Here is a 6,044-nt window from a genome sequence, read left to right as displayed (position 1 = left end):
AAGCATTCTACCCCTGAGCTGTCCTTCCAGACCAATTCTCTTTCTTCTTTAGAAACAGGGTATCATTAGGTTTCTGAGAGCCTCACTAAATTGCTCAGGTTGTCCTCGAACCTGTGATCCTCCTGTCTCAGCCTCCCAAGTACTGGGATTGCAAGTGTGAACCACCACACCTGGCTTTTACTTTTTTTTAAATATATTTTTATTGGTGCATTATAATCATACATCACATTGGAATACAAGACTTGAGAGGATATACAAGCAAACATCATCCAATTAGCCCTCATCCAATCCCCATCCCACTTCCTCCTCCTCCCTCGATCCCATGCTTGATTGGTGATTATCTTTGATACATTTGTTTATATACCTCCCGAGTTTTAAAGAGGTTCCATCCTCCCCCATCCCATCCCCTCTGATTGGTCGCCTTAATTGCTTCTCTATAGAGCCCTTTCTACAACTTGACCTCCTCCTTTTACCCCTTTCCTCCTAGTTTTTGCCAATTAGGGGAAGCATCTGGTTTTTATTTTCTGTGATATTTCTCTGTGCATGCTGCATTGCGAGTTCCAATCTCACTCTTGATGGCCCCAGTAATGGCCTGGCTACCCGGAGGGCTCTGATCCCAACCTCACTGGCTCCAGCACCGGCCTTGCCTCATGGGAGGCCCTGATTCTGGCCTTGCTGGCCCCCACACAGGCCTAACCCCTTGGCTGGCTCCGATCTCGGCCTCAGAGGCCCCAGCACCGGCTTTGCCTCACGGCAGGCTCCAATCCCAGCCTTGCTGACCCTGGCACCGGCCTTACCCCACAGCAGGCTCCTATCCTGGCTTCAGAGGCCCCAGCACCAGCCTTGCCTCATGACAGGCACTGATCCCGGCCTCGGTGACCCCGACACTGTCCTTACTCCTCGGCAGGCTCCGATCCCGGCCTCGGAGGCCCCAGCACCAGCCTTGCCTCACAGCAGGCTCCGATCCCAGCCTATCTGGCCCCGGCCCCAGCCTTACTCCTCGGCAGGCTCTGATCCTGGCCTCGGAGGCCCCAGAAGCGGCCTTGCCTCATGACAGGCTTCAATCCCGGCCTCGCTGGCCCCGGCACCAGCCTAACCCATTGGCAGGCTCCGATACTGGCCTCGGAGGCCCCAGAACTGGACTTGCCTCATGGCAGGCTCTGATCCTGGCCTTGCTGGCCCAGGCACCAGCTTTACCCCTCGGCAGGCTCTGATCCCGGCCTCGGAGGCCCCAGCACTGGCCTTGCCTCATGGCAGGCTCTGATTCTGGCCTCGCTGGCCCTGGCACCAGCCTAACCACTTGGCAGGCTTCGATCCTGGCCTCGGAGGCCCCAGCACTGGCCTTGCCTCACAGCAGGCTCCAATCCCGGCCTCGCTGGCACCAGCCCTTCCCCTCTGCAGGCTCCGATATTGGCCTCGGAGGCCTCAGTAGCGGCCTTTCCTCATGGAAGGCTCTGATCCTGGCCACGCTGGCCCCGGCACCAGCCTAACTCCTCGGCAGTCTCTGATCCCGGCCTATCACCAGCCTTGCCTCACTGCAGGCTCCGATCCTGGCCTTGCTGGGCCCGGCACTGGCCTTAACCCTCGGCAGGCTCCAATCCTGGCCTCGGAGGACCCAGCACCGGCCTTGCCTCAGAGCAGGTTCTGATCCCAGCCTAGCTGGCCCTGGCCCAGGTCTTGCCTCACAGCATGCTTCAATCCTGGCCTTGCTGGCCCCAGCACCGGCCTAATCCCTCGGCAGTCTCCAATACTGGCCTCGGAGGCCTCAGTAGTGGCCTTGCCTCATGGCAGGCTCCAATCCTGGCCTCGTTGGCCCCGGCACCGGCCTAACCCCTCGTCAGGCTCTGATCCCGGCCTCGGAGGCCCCAGCACCGGCCTTGCCTCATGGTAGGCTCCGATCCCAGCCTTGGAGGCCTCAGCAACGGCCTTGCCTCACAGCAGGCTCCGATGTTAGCCAATGGCCCCGGCATTGGCCTAACCCCTCGGCAGGCTCCGATCCAGGCCTCAGAGGCCCCAGCATCAGCCTTCCTCGCGGCAGGCTCCGATCCTGGCCTCGCTGGCCCCAGCACTGGCCTAACCCCTCAGCAGGCTCCGATCCCAGCCTCGGAGGCCTCAATAATGGCCTTGCCTCACGGAAGGCTCTGATGCCAGCCGTTGGTCCCAGCACCGGCCTAACCCCTCAGCAGGCTCTGATCCTGGCTTTGGGGGCTCTAGCACCGGCCTTGCCTCGCAGCAGGCTCCAATCCCGGTCTCGCTGGCCCCAGCACCGGCCTAACCCCTCGGCAGGCTCCAATCCCGGCCTCGGAGGCCTCAATAACGGCCTTGCCTCACGGAAGGCTCTGATGCCGGCCATTGGCCCCGGCACTGGCCTAACCCCTCGGCAGGCTCCGATCCCCGACTCAGAGGCCCCAGCACCGTCCTTGCCTCACGGCAGGCTCCAATCCTGGCCACGCTGGCCCCGGCACCAGCCTCACCTCTCGGCAGGCTCCGATCCCGGCCTCAGAGGCCCCAGCACTGGCCTTGCCTCACAGCAGGCTCCGATCCCGGCCTCGTTGGCCCCGGCACTGGCCTAACCCCTCGGCAGGCTCCGATCCCGGCCTTGGAGGCCCCAGCATCGGCCTAATCCCTCGGCAGGCTCCGATCCCAGCCTCGTAGGCCTCAATAATGGCCTTGCCTCACGGCAGGCTCTGATCCCGGCCTTGTTGGCCCCGGCACCGGCCTAACCCCTCGTCAGGCTCTGATCCCGGCCTCGGAGGCCCCAGCACCGGCCTTGCCTCACGGCAGGCTCCGATCCCGGCCTCCCTGGCCCCGGCTCCGGCCTAACCCCTCGGCAGGCTCTGATCCCGGCCTCGGAGGCCTCAATAGCGGCCTTGCCTCACGGAAGGCTCCGGTGCCGGCCAGTGGCCCCGGCACCGGCCTAACCCCTCAGCAGGCTCTGATCCCGGCCTCAGAGGCCCCAGCACTGGCCTTGCCTCGCAGCAGGCTTCGATCCCGGCCTCGCTGGCCCCAGCACCGGTCTAACCCCTCAGCAGGCTCTGATCCCAGCCTCATTGGCCTCAATAACGGTCTTGCCTCACGGAAGGCTCCGGTGCTGGCCGTTGGCCCCGGCCCTGGCCTAACACCTCGGCAGGCTCTGATCCCGGTCTCGGAGGCCCCAGCACCAGCCTTGCCTCACGGCAGGCTCTGATCCCAGCTTTGCTGTGTCCGTCGCTGGCCTCACCTCTCGGCAGGCTCTAATCCGAGCACCCTCTTCGCCCAACTATTTGTCCCACGTTCTCGAGGGTGCGTGGTGGTAGGTAGCATTCTGCCTCTGGGATCAATACTTCAAAAGTTCCAGGTGTAATGTATCAGATCTCTGCCTCCCCTGAGTAATGGCCACTGCCATTGCCACTGCCTCCACCATTTCAAATCTTTCCCAAACTCTCTTTTCACTCTGAATGTTTTCCAGTCTTCCTAAGCATGCGCGGCGGTAGCATTCAACCTTTGGTGTAATTTCTCCAAAAATAAATAAATAAATAAATAAATAAATAAATAAGGTTGGTAGGCTCCGATTTCTGCCCTGAATACAGTTCTCCACCGCCAACACGGAGACCGCTTTCAGCACCGCCTTTCTCCTTGGTCTCCGCTAAAGTCTCTCTCCTTACAGGTGATGTCCAAGATTCTTAACAATGTAGAGAAGAAGCAGTCCTCCTTAGCGGGGAATTTTTCCAATAATTCCAGTTCATTTGGATAAGTTTTGTCTGCATCTCCAGTATCCTGGCATCTGCCACCTCCTTGACCCCTCTCTGATATTTTCCTTTTCTTTTCCTTTTTTACAGGGTCCTTCTGGGTGGAGAGGGGGGTTGCCTAGGGGCACCCCGCCGGCGCCTACCCACCCGCCCAAGGTCGGGGGCCCGGGGTCCTTCCTCCTTTTTTTTTTTTTTTAATAAGAGAAGACAGTATGTGTGGTTTGAGGAGGTTGTGGGATCAGGCACTCAGTAGCAATGAATTTCTTTCTTTCCTCCCTTCCAAGAGTGGAGTCCAACAGCCTCACCCCGCAGAGCAGAATCTGCCATTCTAGCGTACCATGGCCTGGTGCAGCACAGCAGTGCGGGGTTCCTCTGTACCCACGGCTGGGCCTCTTGTTTGGTACCGGGCCTCCTGGAACTTGGGCTCGGCCTCTTGCCCGGCACCATGGCTTCCCGGGGGTAGACTGGGCCGCCTGCCCCCCGCCCAGGGCACCGGACCTTCCAGCCTGGGCCTCGGGACCTTCCGGGGGGCCGGTGTGCCCTGCACAACCCCTGCCTGGGGCCCAGTGCCTTGCAGCCCGGACCCCAGTTCTTCTGGGGGGCTCGTGTGCCCTGCATGACCCCCTCCCGGGGCCCAGGGCCTCTTGTCCTTCCGGGGGTCCGGCGTGCCCCGTGCGACCCCCACCCGGGGCCCAGGGCCTTGCAGCCCAGGCCCTGGTTCTTCTGGGGGTCCGGCGTGCCCTGCGCGACCCCCTCCCGGGGCTCAGGGCCTTGTGGCCCGGGCCTCCGGACCTTCTGGGTGTCTGGCATGCCCCAGGCGACCCCCGCCTGAGCCAGGGCCTCTGGTCCTTCTGGTAGACTGGCTTTTACTTTTTATTTTGAAACAGAGTCTCACTAAGTTGCTGAAGGTATCACTAAATTGCTGAGGCTGGCCTTGAACCTGCAATCCTCCTGTCTCTGTCTCTCAAGTACTGAGATTGCAGGTTTATGCCATAACACTTAGCACTGTACTAACTGTATTGATTTTGACTTCTCTCAACTTCTTATATCAATTTTCCAATTACTAACATTTCCTACAGTTACTCAAACAAGGTTGTGCTAATGCCTAAATGCATTTGGCTGCCACGTCCTAAAGACTTTGCTACCACTCAAGCTGGAATGAAGCTGTGGACCAGCTAGGTGCGGTGGTGTATACCTGTAATCCCAGTCCTTGAGAGGCTGAGACAGAAGAATTGCAGGTTTGAGGCTAGCCTCTGCAACTTAATGAGACCCTTAGCAACTTACTACGACCTTTTTTCAAACTGAAAACTCAAATAGAATTGGAGTGTAGCTCAGAGGCAGAAGACTCCTGGGTTCAATCCCTAGTACCAAAATAATAATAATAAAAAAGGATTACAAGCCGGGCGTGGCGGCGCACGCTTGTAATCCCCGCGCTTGGGAGGCTGAGACAGGAGGATCGCACAGGTTCGAAGCCAGCCTCAGTTACTTAGTGAGGCTCTCAGCAACTTAGTGAGACACTGTTTCCAAATAAAATATAAAATGGGTCTGGGAGTATAGCCCGGAGGTAGAAAGCCTCTGAGTTCCACCCCCAGTACCATCAAAAATAAATAAATAAATAAATAAATAAATAAATAAATAAATAAAAGGATTACACCCTTACATTGGGAGAAAGGACAGGAGGATCTTTATTATCAGAAATATGTGGCCAATACTTGAATGTCCCCTCTTTTGTGGGGCAAGTTCAGCTGCTCTTCTCCTACATGTTATCAGCAGGTGAAAGTGTGTGTGTGTGTGTGTGTGTGTGTGTGTGTGTGTGTGTGTGTGTGTGTGATGCAGGGATGAACATTTACAGAGAGGATGGGGAAATGATTTGGTATTCAAGACCATCATGAATCAGAGGGAGGCTTGTGTTTGGTGGTCAGCAGAGGTAAAAAATGACCAGAAAATAGATTAGTGGAGGGGGAGAGAAAGCCCACCACCCAAAAATGCTAGACATAGCCCTAGCCCCACCATCCAGACCAGGAAGGGGGCGGAGGAGGCTCCACTTGGAACAAAAGGCATGTTCTCGTTGTTATCCTCAAAGTTATTCTCCATCACAGAAAAGATCCCGAGAGTCTGGGAATGGTTCAGCAGGGATCTGGAAGCTGGGTTCATGCAGCCCTGGATGCTCAATGTGGAGGAAAGTCCACCTAGAGGGGAAAGACCAGTCAGGGGCTCACAGCACAGCACACATAAATCCCTGGGACCCAGCCCTCAGACCCAGAGGCCCAAGCCTCCAACTCCTCCAACCGCGGGATCCAGTTTTCAGCACTCACC

Source organism: Muscardinus avellanarius (genome assembly GCF_963383645.1).
Source record: "Muscardinus avellanarius genome assembly, chromosome: 10".
NCBI lineage: Eukaryota > Metazoa > Chordata > Mammalia > Rodentia > Gliridae > Muscardinus > Muscardinus avellanarius.
The sequence above is the reverse complement of the archived record's forward strand: the minus strand, read 5'-3'. Positions refer to the sequence as shown.